General features: G+C 38.6%; 1 protein-coding gene and 1 long non-coding RNA gene across 2 annotated transcripts in view; both read left to right on the top strand.

Annotated features, from left to right (window-relative positions):
- The window catches only part of SLC35F3 (solute carrier family 35 member F3), a 171,184-nt gene that overhangs the window by 23,744 nt on the left and 125,886 nt on the right, over positions 1 to 21,554 (top strand). The gene's annotated exons all lie outside the window — the stretch shown is intronic.
- On the top strand, positions 105 to 21,517 carry LOC116784921. Its single transcript, XR_004356296.1, has 3 exons — positions 105 to 278; positions 17,849 to 17,858; positions 21,506 to 21,517. It is a non-coding gene; the product is annotated as an uncharacterized LOC116784921 (long non-coding RNA).

Genomic DNA, 21,554 nt, shown 5'->3' with positions numbered 1-21,554 from the left:
TTTTTGGTGAAGAAATATTTCCAAATACTCTATTCAAACCTTCTTGGCACAGCTTGAAGCCATTTCCTCTCATCACTTCTTACCTGGAAGAGACCAAACCCCATCTTACTACAACCAACTTTCAGATAGTTGTAGGGAGTGATAAGGTTTCCCCTGAGCCTCCTTTTTTTTCCAGTCTAAACAATCCCAGTTCCTTCATCTGCTCCTCATAAGACTTGTGCTCTAGATCCTTCACCAGCTCCCTTGCCTTTCTTTGGACATGCTCCAGTACCTTCCACGTTTAGCAGTTCTCCTGGATAGTCCCACAGTGATGGGACCTCAGATGGGGAGTGGATTTATATGAGTGTAAGGGGAAAAGAGCAACAGGTATGTTTACAGCCTGTGGAGGAGCTGGCAGAGAGGCTGCAGCCTGGTGCATTTGAAGTACCTATATACTGAGGGCTTGCTTTGGCCACTGGAGGGGTTTCTTTCAGAGATCCTATCACCTATGCTATGAATGTGCTTGGGCACCTGCCCATGGAGGGACTCTTCAGTTTCTGTCCTCCATGGCTGTGGAGTTACCCAAGGTGTGTGCTGGCCCGCTCCAGTGCCATATGAGCTGCCTCCTGGCGCTGAGACGTCAGTTCATGTCCAGGTGGACATTAAGAAAAAGGAAATGGTGTGAGTAGAGCATGACCACGCAGAGGTGCTTCCACAGCCATCAGAGGGAGCTCTCTGCGGTTCATGCAGCCCACTGAGGAGGAGTGTGGGTGATGTGACAGGGCAGAGGTTGATGTTGCTACTAGAGCTAGGTGTGATGATGTTGAGGAGACTTTGCCTGTCTGCAGGGTTTCTGAGATGGAGGAAATGGTTGCCAAATCCAGGGCATCAGTTGTCTCCTGGAGCCAACAGTGGGAGTGGTGATGGTGGATTGCCCTGTTAGCCTCTAGACTATTCCCCTGTGGCAGCCTTGCTCATTTAAACCATAGTCTTCCGACTATGGGTCATTTATCTTCCTTTGATTATTGGTCTCTATACATGGTCCTGCCTGATCTTCCATGGATGAAAATAACTGGATTTAAGAGTTAACAGTTAAGTCCAAGGAAAAACAGGTTTACTTGTAAACCTTCCAAGTTTCATGACCTCTCTGTCTCAAAAAGAAATCAGTTCAGGATTTCTTTAATCTTCTGTGCCTTCTTTCTTTTTTGTTCGTTTGGTTGGTTTTTGTTGGTTTTGTTTTTTTCTTTCTTGCTCTCTATGGTCAGGAAGACCAAGGCTTGTTGTTTTGGTTGAAGGATCCCCCAAAGTACTGCAGGATTTGTTCAGTGTGAGCTTATCCCATCCATTGTTGTGAGTATATATTAAACAGGTTTAAGCAGAAATGAAAAGTAAACAAAGAATTTTATTTAATCTGATTTAAGTTCCTTTGTCTTTAATCAGAACGAACCAAGTCAGAAGCTACTGTGTTTATTCTGTCGTGATTTCACACACTCATTATTTTTCAGTTATTCATCAAAACCTGAGGAATCTACAGTTATTTAATATGAGGAGAAACACTCTTCGTGATCTTTTATTTAACACCCCTTCTAAGCAGACTTCGTGGTTTGTACAGAAGGAATAAAAGACACTGGGGTTTTTTATTTGTTTGTTTGTTTGCTTTTTGTCATGTTAGTCATCTCTTTACCAGATTCTTTTTGTCAGTACCTGAAAATGTTTTCCTTTCATTCCAACTTGTGCAGATGATATCTTTTTTATTATTATTATTATAATTTTACCCCCTTTGGTAAGAGCAGTTCTGTAGTAAGTGCGGATAGATTTAAATGCTGTTTTTCAAGTCAAATACCTTACTTCATTTGGCTTTTTCTGGAATTTTGAGACCCTACTAATTTTGTTTGTTGGCTAAAGCAGCAAACTCAGAGATGATCATTATTTGGACATGTCACTGCAATACTTTGTGAACAGTGAGAAAAGTTTTGGTTTCTGTTGAAAGAGTGTTACAGTTTAGATGAAGTTATCAACATTTCTGGTGTTTTCTTAAATATATTTACCCATGTACTCCTCTTCAGTTTTTCTATACTGCTTAATATAAATTATGACATTATTGGATTCAATAGGAAAAGAAAAAATACCATAGAACAGTGTATCTAGTTAACTTCTATAGTTTCACATTAAATTCTTTGCCTTTTGTTCCCTTGGTCACTATGATAAATTCACTGTAAGAAGGTTTATCTGACATTGGTTTTGTTCTTCTTTCCTTTTTGCTATTTCTGCTCTGTTGCTATATTTTGTATTTTTCCTAGCACCTTCTGTTTGACTGTCTCTGCATGTTTCCATCTTATGTAAAGCATCTGTAATTTCATTTTCATTGAGTACAGGGGAACCTAAGATTTAAGGTCTCTTCTTTATTAACAGGGAAAGACAGAATCATTTCTAATTCTAACAGACTTTTTAGGTGATCTGTTTAATCACTGAGACAAAAATAAAATTACTTTCGTTTAGACTTTCACCTGGAAGTTTCTATTTATTGCTTTCCTTATTTTTCTTGTCTTAGAAGAACCTCAGTTCTTCTTTATTTTTCCCTTTAATATCTTAAAACTTAGGGTTTACTAGATAGTTGGGATTTTTAAATTATTATTAGTATTGTTTTGGGGTTTTTTACTCTGCAGTCAATGTTATATGCATAAAACAATTTTCCTGTGGAAGCAGTTAGGTATGTGCCTAAATCAGTGCCCTTGATCCTAGTGGATCTTATGCATTATGTCCACTTTTCTATTGCAGTCTTCCTGCTTCTGTCTTACAGTCTTTCCTTCAGAATCTACGTCTGGCTTGGAGACGCTGTAACCTGTAGTCTCAATATATCTGTGCTGTTAATGCAACCGGAAGGTCTGACCTGCATGTCAAGTGCTGGATTCTAAATTTCTTCTTTGCTGCACAGGAGTGTTAATAGCATTATGCTTTACCAGCAGTGCTATTCTTTACAAGTAATTTTGGGGTTTAATATCATTGCTTAATTGAATATTTATCAGATGCCAGCCGAAACTATTGTGTAGAATTTCTGTAACTTAAGTTTTAGAACTGATGAAATCATCTAGTTCAAATAGTGTAAAGGAATTATTTATTTTTCATGACTTAACACAGTTTTGTTATGAATAGGCCAAGGGGATGTGGAGGATGTAGTTCTGTGGTGCAGTCAGGTTATGTTATTGACATATTGGGTTTTGCTGGAATTTGTATGGCAGCTTTTTGTTTATTTGATGTTTTGTTGTTTGTGGTAGGGTTTTTTTTTTATCTTATTACACAGTCATTGGTACCTGTGAAGATGATCTCCTAATCAGGTAACAGAATACAATTAATGCTGTAACAGCCACAATTTTAAAAGAACAAAAGTACTTTAGTTGTTCTTTGGTTGACATGTTATCAAAAGATAGGAAATCTTGTCTTAAAATGAATGGTATCTTTTAATCAATCTGAAATTCAGCACAGCATCTCCGATTAAATAGGGAGAAGAATCACTGGAGAAAGTAGTATGTTGCTGATACAATTACACATTTAACACTAATTCTACAGAACATCAGTAGGGACAGTGAAGTAATATAAAAAGACCAAGACAATTTAGAAATATGGACAGAAATAAAAGCTGAATTTGGAAAAGTGCTAAGTTACATCCACACTTGTGAGAGTTTTACTTTATACAACTTCAGAAAGAGATTTTTCTGCACAAGTATTTGTTAGAAAGAGAAAATGCTTGAGACACAGCAATACCAATGGTCATCTGAGAGTAGCAAAAATACTGTAGACATGAATTTATAATGGGATACACTAGTGGAGGAAAATATGAGTTTTCATGCATTGTCAGCCCATCCTGGCAAAAAGGTAATTGAGGCAATGATAGAATTGAACTGCATATATGCTTAGTTTGGTTCTGGACACCATCTCTGTGGTATATTGTCAAACTTGAGTGAGCCCAAAGGAAAAAAACATCATTTGTGTTAGGTGGCTGGAGGGAGTCATGTTCTAAGTGAAGAATAGCAGAAATTAATACAGTATTTAGCTTGCTTAAGAAATAAAAAAGGGACAGAAACACAACACTCATGCTTAATTCAGCATTCATGTATCTGGAAATAGTAAAAGGACCATGATTCTGCTGTTTTCTACATAGATTATCAGAATCAGTATTGCCTGAGAGAAACAAATTCAGGAGATTATGTGATGTGCTTTTCTGCCTGTGAAGCATTGGACCTTTTGAAAGAAAATGCTTGAGGAGGCCTGGCTGGAATTGTACATCTTTGGTCTGCTAGCAGCCACCACATCATTTGTAATGCAACTACTGAACCGTCATTGTACAGGAAACTACCTTGAGGAGGAGCTGATGTGTACTACCAATGACATGGTAAAAAATAGGATCTAAAAAATAGATCCTGCACTGTTTGCAGGCGTATAAATAAGCTGTGTCTTCCCACAGGATCTTGTAAGTTATTAAAAGGCAGTTTGATGTATAGGAGCTAGAATAGATTTACATCCAGGTGGCATAGGCTGAGACAAAGCAAAGGGATCAAGGACATTGAAAGCCTGAGCAACTCAAGGAAAGAGAGAGCCTCCCTACACATTTGCTGCAAATAGCCAAGCTTGTTTTGTTTTCCAAGCCATTTAAGTTAACAAATACTTTTTGCTCATAATCATGACTGATTGCATACCTCTTTGTCCTGAGGTTGAGACCAGATGTTATTTTTACTTCAGGCTTGCAGAGGCTCCCTATCAGGTTAGCTCATTTCCTAATAGAAGGATATTGCTGTATTTCCTAGGCAGTCCGATTACTCTTAAGATACTCAATTTTTCTGTGGAGGATGTTGTAACCTCTGAGCTTGTGAGTTTCATCAGAAATCATTGCTTAGAAAAATTAAGGACGTGGTAAAAAATATTGATGTTTGGTTTTTTGGGGCAGTTTCTGTGGCTAGTAGACTTTCTCCTTTCTGAAGAAGAATATTTAAAATAAAAGGCTTTATTTTTAGCTAAAATATATTCCTAATCAGTGGCTTTAGTTTTTAATGCAATGTCAAAACTGAACTTGTAGTTAACTTTTTAAAATGTCGACTTTGCTTTAGAGGCGAATCTGTTTTGCCTGGTTGTCATTAAAATGAAATACAAGTGTGGAGAGTTCTAAGATCAATCAACTGAGATCACATATAAAACTCCCACTTTTTCGTACAAGTATTACATGTGCCCATTTTTTATCTTGCTATTTGATGGGGAAATTAGATTTTCCTTTTTAAAAATTATTTGGAAATAATTTCAAGGAGTATTTTGCTTGACTCTTACTCCATTTGTTTCTCTTAAAGTCAGCAGCAAAATCTTGCTTTGGTAAGGTTTTGGTGTACTGTTTCATGTAGGTCAATGAGGTCACAACCTGGAATATTAAATAAATAGCTTTTTTCTCTTATCCCTTATATGAGATGTTTTGAAACATTTGCATTTTCATTATATTTTGTGGATTGTCTTAATATGACTTATTGTACACTAAAGTGTGCTTGTATGAGAAAGACCTGACATATATGACACGACATTGCAGGAAAAATGTAAAGAAGCTTTGGCATCCTGCATCATCTTGGAAGACTTAAAAGAGAAGATAATGGTTCTTACAGTTTCTTCCCTTGATGTAGTTTTGTTCCTCTTAAGCATCAGTGGTAGAATCCTCCTGGTTTGCAGAACAGCCAACACCAAGAACTATGAGTGTGCAGAAAGGGGTTTTCAAAAGCACTAAATAAACACAAATTGATCAGTTAAGTGCCCAGTACCCCTGAGGGAAGTGGTGATGGCTTAAAGACTTTTTTAAGCAAACAAACAAACCCAGTACTTTCCTATCTTCCATTCACTTCCTCAAACCAGTAACTACTATAACTTTGCTGAGCAATTGTGAGAGGTTTAGGGCATAGCTTAGGCACACTATGTGCAGAAGTTTTAGATGCTGTTACCCGTAGCCTCCTACCCTATGGCAGACTTGGCAAGAATTGTTAGTATGTAAGCCCCCTCAGCACAGTCCCATTTGCAGTGCACTTTCTTTGCTCAAACCTGGTGTCACTGGCAGTTTCAGCTCAGATGCTTAAAACCAAAGTTTGTGTGGGAAGGAGTGAGCCACAAGTGTGTATTTGCTTTAGCTGCTGTGTGGTAGGGCAGGCAGCACAGCAGAAAAAAAGAACTGGATATAGTGAAAATCTTACACCCCCACAGCAAGATTGCCACAAAACATCTGCTAGTAGTTTGACAAGCTGTGGAGGAGCTAGATTATTTACTGTTATAATAGATGAGGTTATTGATAGTGTGGAACACTGCAATTGATAATTGGTGCCATGTAGTGGTAATGGTAGAAGTATACGTCCACAGGGTTATTAATTGGGCTTGTCTGTTGTTTTTTTCAAGAGATGTTGGGAGATACTAAACAGGATTGAAATTATGCGTGCTCTACTCTGCCAGTAATTTTAGTCATGACTGTTACATCAGTCATGTACCTTTTATGTTTATTAGTCTCTCATACATGTTATCCAGATAGAAATAGAATAACTTAAGCATGCAAAAAATTTCCATGTATATATCTAAGGATTCCCATTCTATTAAGTGCCATTGTGATACAGGCTTGGCCCACGTGAGGATGAAGAATGAACAATGTGTCAGTCCCCTTTCCAATGATGCTCAACCTGTGTTTTTCCTACTGTTGTTTCATCTACTGTACCTTCAACCTATTACCAACTCCAGAGGCATACGCTACAGTGCAAAGCTTAATTATATCCATCTGAAGAAAAGTGCTGATGAATCAGCTCTTCACCAGGCTGAATATTAAAATGGCTCAAAATAAGATATTTGTGGCATTTACAGATGTAAAAGATTCTGTGGTTGCCCAGCAACCAGGGGAGAAAAAGCAGAGAACACTGTTCTTCACTAGCAATTGGGAGCACTGATGCTTCTTTGTCACTGGCGGTAGTCCGAAATGGAAGACCACCTCTACTAATGTAGGTTTCTGCTCAGATGAACACATCTACCTCCTTCTGCACTTGTTGCCCTCTGCAGAAGGCAGGCATCATTAACTGATAAATCAGTCGGTCATAGAAGCACTCGCACAAATTGCTGGTTGTGTAGCCAGCCTTGCTAAGGAGAATGTGTGGAAGGGTAGTCATCTTTGTAGCAACTTCATTGAACTTTGAGTCAGTGCCTCTTAGCGTTTACCTGGGCTATGCCTGTGCTTGCTATTGTCTCATTAGACACCTGTCAAGGTGATGAATAGTTCATCACAGACATCAAGCCTGGATCTATCTAGCTGTGACTGAAGCTCACTTCTTTTTATTCTTCCCCCCATGACTGCAGACCATTATTCCCTTCCTGCTTGCAGCAGCTTTTCGTGTTTTGGTAGGCTGTTAATATCTCTACCTCTGTCTCCTCTCCGTGTATTTTGACATCTATTTGTAGGTCCCTGCTGCCTGACTTCTGATCATCTGGGTTCTGTCCAGGTGGTCTGCATTGTGATTGACAGCTACTCCAGCCATGACTTTACCTGTGCTGAATGTGTGCAGCTCCTTTCCCAAGGAGCTGCTCAGGTTGCAGGACTGCATGCCCACATGGCACTTAACCCAGCAGTGAGATGCATGCTGGTTGCTGTGCCTAGGCTCACATTGCATGTGTGAATCTCTGATTGCTGGAGGATGCTGGAGATGGGTCACTCTGTGTGCCTGGGGACACCCTCCCAGCCATAGCCTCACCCACTATGCCTCCAGATCTCTCTCTTTATACATCCCAGGCAACAGTATGGTCTCGGTGACTTCTGTTCACCTTATGATCCACAACAGCTCACATTTCTACAGAAATACTGCTTACTCCATATTAGCATTACTGGGTTTTCCTTCCAGCACTCAGGACCTTGCAGTTAAGCTTGTTGAACAGCATCCAGCCTTTCCATCAAGGGGTTGGTGAGACAGCACAAACTCAGGTGGTGTTAGGACAGCTGTTTCTGCTTTCCCTAGTGTAGCAATTTTTATATTGAGTGGCAGGTGAACCAGGAAAGAGAAGTACATAATCACCCAGGGAAATTATGGCATTGCCTAGGGATGGCGAGAGAGTGAACTGTAACAGGTGCCTAGTGATTCACAGGAGTAATGCCAGATTCCTCTGCTCTGGCTTTAATCCCAAGGAGAGTTTGAGTGATGAAATGGTGAAAAAATAATGGAAATTTTAAAAATTAGTCTCATACTAAAGAAATGGAAATGAAACTGTCAATATGTATGAAAACTCAATATTGAAAATTCATTTTGCTGTAGTTGTGTCAAGATGGTCTGTAGGTCTGTAATGTGTGCAGAAAGGCTTTGGTTTACTAATGTACTTGCTATCTGATGCTGCCATCAGCCCTTCCTTCTTTGCTTAAGCTTGGTTTTACTTTTTTTCAGTGTAGAGTAAGACAAAAACCATAGCTTTTTTTTTTTTCTTGGTCGAGTTCTTCTGCTGGTAAGAAGAAATATATAGGGCAGTATAACTTTCCTAATATTCTGACAGGTACTTAACAACCAGCTTGTCAAGTGAGTATTCATCCCTGGCCCCACAATGCAGTCATTCTTATAAGTCTGTGCTTTGTAACTAGCCTTTGTATTTTGCAAGTGAATTCCTTCCACACACTTTTACAGCCTGGATAAAACTGTGATTTTAAAAAAGAGAATATTGTAGTCTCATTGTTTTCTTTGTTTTGTGAACTGAAATGTATAATGTCTATATATTAACTTTTCTAATTGTGAAAGCCTCAGATTGTATAGATCTTTCTAAAGCTTCAGATTGGCAGTGTTTTTTTACTACCTTTTGGTTTAAAATGCTTGTCCAAGCTACAAAATACAGTTCCAGGGCTTCATTAGTGTTGGTATCCCAGAAACACTACAGGCAAAGCTGAAAGTAAATGCTGTGAGGTGTATTTGTAGCCACTATTGCTATGCAGTATTCTGCACTTCTGCATGTCAGGGAAGAATGTGAGAGTCCTGGGCCTTGTGCTTCCATGTCGCCTAAGTGCTTTTGGAAATTTTCCTCAATGTGTTTGAGTATGAATTCAGAAGTCATTCAAAGGTTCTTAAACAAATCACTCTGTATTTCAGAAGCTCACCATAACTATGCTAAAAGTCTGAAAATCAAGACTTTAGGAATAATAATGTGAGTAACGTTTTGGTAGTGTCTGTTTGGCCCACAGGGATTGGGGTTTTTTTTTTGTAAATGGGGTGACATTATTGAGCAATAGCAACACTTAAGCAACACAGCTTTTTCAATTCCCTTCATTATAGGTGTTTATCTAGAATTGGAGCAGTACAATTGTTCCTATAATTTAAGGCTTTGAAAAAAGATTCAATAAATATTTTTTTTAAACAGGAGTAATTTCAAAAGATTGGAGCTGACTAGGTGCAATCACTGCTCTTTGTTTTTTTCAGTCATTTCCCTCCTCTGCTGCCTTTGTTTTCTTTGCTGTTCAGCTGCCTCCTGGCCATCTTTTTCCTTGTCTACACATTCCCCACTTGCTATATTTTTTCTTATCTTCGTTTTACTGTTCCGTTGCTGTTTGATGTAGCATTGCCATCTCCTTTGATTTGCTTAAACAAACTGCACTGCAAAAGCGGTACCTCTGTGCTGCAGGTTTGATTTGAAAGTCTGGGACCTGTCTGAGACACTGTTGTCCTTCAGCATCAAGAACAGCAAATACTTTAAGGACATGCTACTCAGCAGCTGTGGGGTTTTATCTCATATGACTGGTCAGCAGGATTTTCCCTCTAGACTTCAATCTGTAGGCTCATAAACTCTTTTATAAAGCATCTGGCATCTGCTCACAGGAAGATGATTCAGGGATAAGAAAAACTTGTGTTGGTAAATGAGGTTATTCGTAGGTGGCTTTTAATAGATGATCTTGTATGTTGAATAACAGTTGTAATTAATTGTGCTTTTCCCAACAGTAGAAGTATTCCAGCAGCAGAAATAATCCATTCACATCCTCATGAGTACAGACATACCTGGGGTGCTGCTGCTAATTTTCAGTCAGAGCAGTTTCCCTGGTAATTTTAATAACATTGCCAGAAAGCTCCTGGGGAATTCAAGGTGAACAAACAGATCTGCACACAGCAGAAGCTGCACCATCTCCCAGCACAGCGCCTTTGCCTTGGCTCTGAAAGAAAGCAGGTGACTTAGGTCAGTGTAATTCATTACCTGTCAGAGACCAGATGTTGCCCAGGACCTGTTGTTGCCAGCCAGGCCAGAGTAATTTTGTGGATGTGTGAGGAAGAGGAAGGCTGAGCAAAGCAATGGAGCTGGAGAGCACAGGTACCAGAGCTCCAGGATCTGTGTGAGGTGCTCCTCTCTGGTGTGAGTTGTGGTGTGATATCTACTGTCTATCCTCTAAGAGGTGCAAGGGCCTCTCCCTAGGAGATGAGCTATCAGGAGGGACTGTGAGATGAAGTGAAAAGACTGGATGTGGCACTTAGTGCCACATGGTGGTGTTGGAACAAGAGTTGAACTCGATGATCTCTGAGGTCTTTTTCAGCCCAGATGAGTCTGTGATTCTGTTCTATGATTCTGTGATCCTGTAGGTACTTAGTCAGGTTAGTGCCATCTTGCTGTGCCATTGCTTTCAGATTTAGTATTAATAATGGCAGTAGTATTGAAGCTGTCTGCAATGAAGAATGCACACAGTCTCAGTTTCTTAAAACATTTTGATTCAATTCAATTGGTCAGGCAGTGCTATTGGCAGGCTAATTCAAGTGAGATTGACATCCAGTTTGTCTGCATCTGCTGTGGCTTGATGGTTCCTGCAGACCTGACCTTTGCTGCAGGAAATACTGAGCAATGCCCATTTGTCCAGAGGGGATCAAGGTGCTTTGCAGAGCACCCACCACCTAATACAAGGAAGTTTTAGCAATTCTTTGGGTGGTACAGGAAACCAGTACTGATTTATATATTTGCATATGAAGATAATTTTGGACTAGTCTGTGTATAAAAGAAGCAACGATACAAAATGCAGAATGCAGCTTGAATTAGACTTAAAAGCCAGCAAATCCATCAAACCAGAAGGAAAAAAAATGGTGGGGATTTTATGGTTAAAAAGCCAATTAAAGCTTTACAGAGCTTATAGGAGAGATTTAAGCTTAAAGCCTCCATGCAAGCTTGCGGAACATATGCCAAAGCAGAAAATTAGCAACAGCTTGCAATAGCTAATTCTTTTATCCAAAGTGAACTCTGTCATCTTAAATTGTTACTATTTATAATGTGAATTGTCTACGCTTGTTTGAAAGGAAAAGCTGGGGTGGGATAGATAATGGGGAAATACATAGGTAACTGCATGTGACCAAACAGCAAAAATAAGTAATCCTGATCCACCAAGTGGTGTTGTAATGCCAAGTTCAAGGATGATAGTGAATAATTTTGCTTAAAAACAAATTCTTGTATTATAATTTGCCTGCTGTGCTTGTAAAGGGCAATAAATCTGTCTTGTTGAAGACTTTGTTTAGAAACTTTGTTTCCGATACTATTGGCAGGGAGGGGGAAATGGATTTGTGGGCTGAAGATTCATAATCCCAACAGTTTGAAGGATCCTTCTTTTTTTTTTTCTTCTATTCTTCAAGGAAAAACCGTTGAGAACCACAAAATATTTCATACCTTTTAAAAGTGCAAGTTTTTGGTATATAGGTTGTACCTCTGGAGGATGCATTGTTGTGCTGCTCCTGAATGTACAGAACTGGAAAAGCAGTGCAACCAAATGTTTCAGTCGGATTAGCTTCTCAATAGATGATACTATTAATTTTCAGTAGGTGGTGGGAGCAGTTGCTAATGCAAATAACCAAAGGTGTATCCTTCAGTAAGGGGTATTGGAGGCATCACCTCTAGGGCAAAGACACTATTTCTATTCACTGTGTGCAAAGTACTTAGTAAAATGTCTTACTCCTCTTTAGACGCAGCAAAAGTATGATTAATATTAATAGTAACAACAATATCTGGCAAATAGCATTTATTAACCAAGTTTACTGGAAAAAAAGAGTGTCTCAGGAACAGTGCATTTCTATGGTGCATTGTAACTCTGAGCTTAAAAATCTAAACATTCTTAAGTATGCAGTTGGAACAACACAAGCACTACTGTCCATGTGGATTCTGACAAACAACAGGTTTGTATGTATCTGGGTCAAATGGATCTTCTGGTCTTTCTTGTGATTGCTGCTGGATTTGTTAGGATGAATCAGTGATACAGACTTCACCCTCTGAGTAACTGCCATTGATCTGCATTAGTTTCAGGCAAGGTTGCCTGAAATGTTTTGCATTTGCTCTTATTACTTTTTCTTGTCAACAATTGTTACAGAAACTCAAATGATAAGGCCAGAATTTTTATCTCAGTACTGTGTTATTCCATTCTGCCATTCACCTTTATCTTTTTATTGTTAAAAATTCCTGGCTATTCTCAGGAACTAAATGTTTAAAATTGGGTGTGCTGTTAAATGTTTGCTTCTATTTGCCAGTTGAATTTATCTGTTTAATAATCTGTCAGGAAAAAAGAAATCCCTTGATTCATACTAATTCTGTTGATTTTAATAGAAGATAAGACTTCAAACTTACTTTCTCATTATTTCACTTACTGCTTTTAGAAGGAAAAGGAAAGACTAGGATTCAGAAAATGAGTTAGCAGAACTGTGACTGAGGTAGCACAGTCAAGACTAAGTCTGGGATCTGGAGACAGTTATGAATGGCCCAGACTATGGAAGGTCAGTCATCAAGGCTGTCCTTGAAAAAAAAGCAGGAGAAAAGTCTGGTTCTGGTAAAAAATTCTCCCTTTTAGAGCTGTAAATGTGGTCCAGGATTTATGAATCGTAGTTTTCTTCAAAGTTAACAAATAACTATGAAAACCTGCGTGTGCTTCATGCTAATTAGCCTATGCTAATCATATGTGTGGTATCAATTCTTCCACTAGTTCAAGTAACAGAAAGATAATGCATCCAGAAATATTTCACCTGACTCGATTAGTAAAGTTTCAGTATGATGCTGTGAGATCAATTTTTTTCTCTCTTTGTTTTCACTTTAGAAGTAGCAAAATACAAAGAAATGCTCATTTAAATTAAAATTACTGTGATAGAAAAGTGGAGTAATTTGCAAATCCTGGAATTCAAGTTGCCTGTAGAACCTGGATGTGACCCAGTTCGTGTAGGTGGAGTCGTCAGGGTTTTTGAAGCCAGTCAGTAGCTGGTTAGGTCAAAGCAGTGTGCCTTACATCTTTTCCATGTGCTTTTACTCATTACTGGCCATAAAATACTTTTGATCCTGTAGTTACCCTGCAATAAACTTTAGACCTATTCAAAAAGACAAAAAATGTGCCAGGAGAACACAGCATGAGGTGGAGGATGATGCTCATGTTTTAGTTTCTGCGGTTGCTGAAAATTTCTAAGCTATATTTACCCTAGACCATACCACAAAGAAGGGAGAAAACAGTGTTGTTATTTTGGACACAGTGTGTGGCATGTCAGAAGACACATCACTCAGGCACAGGAGAGATTCAAATGTTACTGGGAATGCCCATGCCACACCCAGCTATATAGATGTTTTTGTCTATAACCATTCTCAGAGGAAGTGGGAGGGAATCATGTTAGACTTGAAAAGGGGAAAACTATGAGCTAACTAGGAGAAACTCTGAGTAGGCTCTGCTTGCATCCACTACACAGCTCTTTGTTACATCTGTCCATTGTTCCAAGGCAGGAATAAATTGCAGCCACCGTTGCAAATGCTCCACTCCAAGAACGAAGTACAACAGTGTTATTGTACCTATTGAAGAGGTGCTTGATTTTCTCACCACCCACTCAGCTATAGAAAGCTGAGCAGTTCTGTAGGCCTAGCCTACAGGCCTGTATTCATGAGAAGGTGACTCAGGGCATTTATAAAGCAAAGGATGTAGATTCATACCTCTGTCCCAAGGTGCTGCTACAACTGTGAGCTCTGGGAGGAGCTGATACTGCAGCAGGCTTCCAGCAGCATCCTCGTACCTTCTGGTTTATATGCCTCTGTTGTTTATACGGTACAGATAGAGCTGTTGCTGCAGAGTCATTACTTACATCCCTGAACTGAGCACTGTGTTGTTTTTATTCTTTTTATCCATGATTACATGCTTTCTTTATAAATAGACAGACTAAAGAACATGCTTTCTTATTAACATAGCTTTGTGTGTAAAGCCAGTTTGCAGCATTACAATTATCTTTTAGTCTAATATGTTCACAGTTATATTGTTATCTTGCATATGAACCAAATGTTGATCATTCAGATTTATAATTCTCCTCAGGCAGGCAATTTTAGAACTTTCTGTGTTGCTTTGTTGTCTTTTGCAAAGTCAGACTAGAGGTTTTTTAAGCCTAACTAGGTTTGGTACAAGTCATAGGAAGTGATTTTCTAGTTAGAGATGATTTTAAGTGCAACTTGTTTAAGACCAGAGTTGGAATTCAAAAATCCTCCTGATACTCCATGTGACCCTATTGGAAACAGAAAAGGAATGAACCATTGTGTAGCAGTCAAGCAATATGTGTGAGCAGTCATAAATGTAGTTCTTCAGAAGACTTTTTAAACTGAGGTTTCTTCCTGCCTTATGATTGTCAAAGTAATAATTATTCTTGAAGTGTAATAGTTGAATAATATTGGGAACAATTTTCCGTTTCTGAAGTTTGAAGCTGTCACTGAAGAAGTAACTGCATTCACAGTGAAATGTTTTTGTATTTGAAGAAAAAAAATTGATGCACTTCTTACCATATGCTGAATAATTACTTTTTCATAGATATAAAGGAGAACAAAAAAAAAATCCAAAAAAAATCCCTTTTTTGCAACTTATTAATTTCACTTTGCAGACAAATTTCTTAGGTTTTATTGTCACAGCAGAAATGTCAAACAAAGATAATATAGAAATTGAGGACTTTTTAAAGAGGTAAAACCTTAATATCTTGCCAAATAAGAAGAGAGTAAGTACTGTGTCTGTGGAGCTTATAGATGATATAGTTGTGAATTACTGTGAGGAGAGACAAGTGGATAGGAGTGAAAATACAAAATCCCCTTTGAAAAATGCAGGCTAGTACAATAAGGAATTTCAAGATGAATGAAGTGAAAGCTCTAATTTATCAGACGAGATTAAGGCGTTTTCTCATGAGCACACCTGCAAATATGTTGCATTAGTCAGAACGTACCTGAAGCTTTTATGACCTCTTAAGACAGAGAAAGTGTTAAGAATATATTTCTAGATTGCAGATATTTTAACGTTTTGTGAGGAAATTATTACCACCACGTTTTCTTAAATATGTGGGAGTGATAATATGAGTGAAGACACATTGGTAAATAACAGAGTTTACACTCCAGATTCTCTCAGTTTTTCCTGCCTGGGATTCAGTCTGGAGTAAGTCAGAACTGAAGAGAGTTTGGTGCTCTTGTATTAGCTTTCCCTAAACCACTGCATGTGTTGCAAAGGCAGTACAGACTGCAATACATTTATGCTGTGTTTGCAGCCATCATCTGGAATGCTCCAAGAACAAAGCCAGACTTTAGGTCGACTGTTTGACCATTCCAAACACTGCTGTGAAGAAACTGAGGGTTATGGTTGCTGTATGAAACTTCTGTTTACGCAGCACCCCACCCACACAGGGTCTAACTCTTCTCTTGTACTTGTGTTCATAAACATCCCTGCTTACAAGATTCTCCAATAAAATATTTTTAAAGGAGTAGCAGACATATATTATGCATATCATCTCAACCTCCAGTGAAACTTCCATTTAGTGTAAACATCAGGCAAGTATTACAGCCCTCTTCCTGTGAAAATAATGATAAATTCTGACTTCAGGGGCAAATACAGCTCAGTTACAGTCAATGGCAAAACTCCAACTGACTTGAGCGGAACTAGGATTTGGCCCTTGGTGTTCATTGCATGTCTAGCTAGCTAAGGACGGAATAAAGCCTGGAAATCCATGTGTTTATACTTTGCATTTGTTCCTCAGATAGCTTTCTGTCAGCTCCCTATATCTGTCTGTGCTTTTTTTCAGCTCAGGAACTTGAATTGCTGCCACATTTATGCTTGGAAAAACCCAAGGCTTTCACTGTAGTCCTACACTGAAAAATGAGTATGTGGCTCAGATTGGTACAGCCATTGGTGTTTGTTTTAGAAGTTAAAGCATGTCCTTCATTTTTCTTACTCTTGCTTGCCTTGCAGAGTATACCCACAATAGAGCAGGTGTGCATTCTGTCTGTTGTTGCCATCAGTATATCTTTCCTTCTCCTTATCTTCTATAAAACCTCCACAGAACTCCACTTGATGGATCACTAACACCTTTAAACCGCATGAGGTAATGACAAGGAGATTGTACTGTTTCAGTGTGGCTCAGACTTTGCCAGCAGAACCTTATAAGGGGGAGAGAGAGACAGGGAATGCTCTCTACCACCACTTTCTTCATTTGAGACTGCAAAAGTAAGTCCGTCTGAGCCAAGATGAGAAGAGGTCACATATGTCATGTGTGGGAGTGGAAGGCTTAGACAAAATTTATTAAACAAGCCCTGCCATTGAGTCATGAGGTGCAGAAAGGACTCCCTTGCTTTCTAAACTCCTTCTCAGAGAGGAGTCTAGATGCAGCTGAATCCAACCTTAGCCTTGGATTATGTCAATGATTTAAATTTAAGGAATTACAGAGGTGTGATTGAACCCCTTTTGACTCGCAGATTTTAATGATTGGCAATATGAGAATATTTATATAAAATGAATCATTTATTATTAAAAATGATCAGATAAAAGATATTAATCAGAATTATTTATTACACAATATAAATGCTAAAACTACTAGCAGTATAGTATAAGATAGGACAGTGCACTATACCAAAGCAATTACTGAAAAAATATATTAAAGCTAGCAAAAAGAAAATAATTATTAGTAGACAGTTGATGTAACTCACCCATACCAACACTCGTGGGGAGATCTCTTTCTCTCAACCTTGAGGAGTATCTTTGGAGGCCATCCCCACCCAAGAACGAGGGAGTATTCCACCCAAGGGAGGAATCTCCACACACTCTCCAAGAAGGGTTATGTTAGAAGAACCTGACTGTGTGAAAGGGGACTGGACTTTTATAGTATAAAATGATTGACTGCTAGTCACAAATTTACAGGCCAGCTTCCAGCTTATCTGTCAAATCCTGCTTCGAAAAGCAGTAAACGTATTTGAAGTCTGGTGACCTGGGCTAGTTTTAGCATAATTCAACACCAAGACAGCACCCTGGTGCCAGCAGTCGAACTTGCATGATAGCTTGGATGATGGCTTGCATTGTGTGCATTCTCTGATTGGATTCTAGGTCTTATTGGGGTAGGCCCTCCTGCCCCGACATACATGTCTTGGAACTCATTTCTCACACTATACATCTTCATGTGCCTCAGAGCAAACCAAACCACACCATGCATATACTCAGGTGACTAGAAACAGAATTTCAAAGGAGAATTGGAGATTGCAGTTTTATCCCAGGAATTCAGAAACTAGAGCATTAAACATGCCTTATGGAATTAGAGACACAGTTCTTTTGGTCCAGCCTGAGCTTTGGATGCTAGCAACTGGAATTTGCTTTTCATTAGTAAACCAAGTAGCCTTCATTCTATCTGTACAGGACAGCAAGTCATTATCTTTAACTTTTAAAAAATACCTTAAACATTTTTGCTAGATGATTTTCATAAAAAGCTTTGAATAGGAATCTGTACAGGAATGTGTTATCTGACTGACCAGCCTGTCATCTATGAATGCCATTAGAGATGCTTGCAAAGAACCCATTTTATTCTGACTACTTGGATATATGTAGGAAGAAATTAAGATATTTTTTTTTCCTTCAGAGAGTGGATTTGGTTGGAAGATCATCAAGACAAATACTTTATCTAATCCAATTTAAAAATAAATTAAGGACTTCCCATTTAATCCCAGTTGGCTTCAGTGATGTAGGTCTTTTGATTTACAATCTGAGAGAATGTGGTCTGTTTACCTCTGACTTATATAAAGTGTTTATAATCTGCTTTTTCCAACAATTGGAGCATGTAAGGAAGCACTATTTAGATAGTGGACATCATTGTGACCTGTGCTAGAAAGACTGAAGAGAGCAAACATCAACTGAGGGATGAAGAATGTGGCAGTAAATGATTTTTTAGGATGTTGAAATATTGCAAATAAAGAATCTTGTTTTTCTAAACTGACTCTGGGGATAAAAGGTGTTTTAGAGGAGCTTTAGAGGAATGGCCTTAAAGAGACCTTGACAGTATTTTCCATAACATTGCCCTTACATGAAACACTTTCTGCCTTTGGTACATTGTTTCCAAATCTTCCTGTCTCCTCCTCTTTCAAGGCAATCCGCTAAACCACCAGCCATGCTGAATCTTACTGTCAAATGCTGAGAAGTATATGAGGTAGATTTCCACATATGTTACTATGCTTGTTACAGGATGAACTTGTCAGATAGTAAAAGGAATTGAATGAAAGCATACGCAGGGCATTTTAGCGAGAGGTACAATAGGTGAAAGTATATATGAATGGAAATTTGTGGTTAGAAGTGAACACCATGGGGAAATGAGATGATAAGAGCTAGATAAATGCATGGTAGTGCAACAGAAAAGCTGTTGAGTTGAAAATGCAGTAAATGGATCTTGTTTACTTAAATTCTTGTTGGATAGCAGTGAGGCTGAGAATGGATAAATTTTCTTCCAACTATTCTGCTTTCTAACCCCACATTGTCTCTTCTTGCTCTCAGTCTCTGTGATACCATCAAAGCCTATATCTTTGTGAAAATGTGGCAGGAGCTGAGCCCAGAAAATATATTAGAAATGCAGTTCCCACCCTGACCATCTAGGTTTAATTTCTAGAGAGCTTTGAGGTTAAGAAAGATAAAATTGTTCAGTTCAGTGGAACCTGTAGAATCAGTGGAGGAATTAATTGGAAATTAAGAGAGAAGTATATGGGAAAAGTTATTTGAATGCAGGCCATGCATTAATCTAACCATACTTCGGGTTTGGATGATAGTTTGAAATGCGTGAGGAAGGAGCAGGATGATGGTCTTCAAAGTAAGAGTTTGACTTAGGCAGCACCAGAAATGTGAAGCTTTGTGCATTGTTAAGCTGACTTAGAGATTAAGGGCTGAATCACAGAAATTTCACAGGTGAAGTACACACATCAAAGTTTATTCATAGTTATATCAGTGATTTTAAGCATTATAGTTCAGTCAGCTGTCATTGGCAGACATCAAGTTGTGTTAGTACTCTTACTTTTGATGGGCGCTCCAGGGATGAATACCATTAGGACAGGTGTACTGTGTCTCTTTATCCACATGTTCCCGTACAAAGAAGCTATCCAGACTGCATAAGCAGGCAGTACAGACTTGTTAGCAGTGGGAGGTGCACAAGTTGGGGTGCAGGAGGTGTTAAATTCCAGGGTAACTTGAGTGCAGGACAAACATGCCTGAGAGTCTCTTGCTGCCCCTAAAAGCCTACTAGCAGCACAAGGCCTGGATGTCTTGGCTTCGGTGAAGAGCTGTAGTGCTTGAGAAAACACAATCATTTAGTGATTAAGGGCAGCAACAAAAAGTGGCTGGGAGGCAAATTCTCAATCCTGCATGAATGACCCCAAGGGTCTTAAGGAGCTCTGTATTCTCTGATAAATGGAGTAAAATGTCTCAGAGGTTAATTCAGAAGAGACCATTTTGATGGGATTCTTTTGAATGTGATTTATTAATTAGGGCAAATAATATTTTGTCTCTTAGATTGATGTTTGATACCTGTCTAAATGTTTGTTTCTCCTCCATCTCCATGAAGTGTCATAGACATTTCTCAGTGAGTAATGTGTCTGTAAAGGTCTAAGTGACATGTCAGGAACAATATGTTAATATGACTCTTAACTGGTAGTTGCAACTCAGCTTAACGAGATGTCTTTCTCGCAACTTAATCTCATGTTTTAAAAGTAAATCCTCTATGCAAAGGTTAGAAATTAATAAACAAACTGTGTTAAAATTAAATGAAAGAAGACATCTCTCACTTCAGGCAAATTTCCATGTTTATGATGGGTGGCTGAATACATTCTAAAAAGTGATTTTGTGATACTCTACTTAAATGCTGTGGAAAACAAGTTTTTTTATTATATTTATGATTACAATTAGACTGACTTGTGTTAGCTACTATAATACAATGGCCACTAATGCACTGATGTTTCAGAGAGGTCTCATAATATACTCTAGGATGACTTAAAGGGCCAGAAATATCTGAATTTGTTTTAGTGGGTTTTTAGTGAACTCTTCTGCAGGAGAAAATGGCCTTCTCTATGCAGTTTCATTTTTAGTATGATAGTTGATTTAAAATTTTGCTGAAATATTAAGGTGTTGGAATGAAAAATACTATTTGTTTGAACAACTGAAGATTTCTAGTATGGCATTATAGATGGCTTCAGTCTTTTTTGCATAATACTGTATATAATTGTCTGGTTTAAGAGCAATGCTAAGTAAATAAGTTTCTTTCAAGACCTGACAGTGATAGATATGCATAAATGTGAGCATAGACAAATGATGAATTTGTCAAGAGCAAACTATTTTTCAATAGAGGTCTGGCTTCTTCCTGAGAGCATTTCTGGAGTACCTATATAAAATTTTTGGTCCTCCTCAACCTCTGTAATCATCTAGTGTATATGATGTCCTTTGAGTTCTTTTTTTTGAAAACTGTCCTCTCAGGATGCTTTGGCAATCTTTGTTCATCTATTTGCCATTATGTCTCTGGAGCAATACGGGGGGGATGTTGTAGTTTGTGCAAACCTATCAACCTTTTTCTGACCCAGTGTATGAACGTTGTAGAAAATCAAAAATCACAGATCCATCTAACCTTAAAATGTGTTGTTTCTCAGAGTGGCTATTGTCAGATATTTTGAGAACGATGTAAGAAGAGGACACATATAAAATAGGGGTTTCCTGGTAAGGAATTAATTCCTTGTTCTTGGAATTAATTTGCTTAGGGTCTTGGCATTTTTCAGTGAAGAAGAGTACACCAGTACCTCATATCACATAAATGGGGGAAGAGGAAGCAGCCTCACTGTCTGAAGAGGGAGAAATGGCTGTCCAAAGCAGCTGCTGGATAAAGTGTTGTGATGGCAGGAACCCCTTTGAGTACAAATCAACCCCACAGACTGTAGAGTGCTGTGGCTGTTCCTTGCTGGGAGACCTCCTGACACGTTTCACAGGTAAGGCTTAGCAGTTGTGCTAGCACAAGAAGTAACAGGGCAAAGTCAGCTTGAGCATAAACTAACATTGCTGCCCCTGTAAGATACTGCAAGTGTCCTAATATGTTTTAGTCACAGTTTTCATTTTCTTTATGAACCTATCTACACATAAAGGACAATTACTTTTCTGTAACAGTAGGCACTGCCCCACCTACATGATACAGACAGTATTTTTTATAACTCTCTGTGGATTTTTGTTGGTTTTTTTTTTCCCCCCATTACTTGAAATGACTCCTTAGAAAGCTTCAAGTGGCATTCTTCACCCTGTCACATTTTTCTTGCCAGTAACTTGTTCCCGT

Source organism: Chiroxiphia lanceolata, chromosome 3, assembly GCF_009829145.1.
Source record: "Chiroxiphia lanceolata isolate bChiLan1 chromosome 3, bChiLan1.pri, whole genome shotgun sequence".
Classification (NCBI taxonomy): Eukaryota; Metazoa; Chordata; class Aves; order Passeriformes; family Pipridae; genus Chiroxiphia; species Chiroxiphia lanceolata.
Note: the sequence above shows the minus strand (reverse complement) of the source record. Positions and strands in the feature narration are given on the sequence as shown.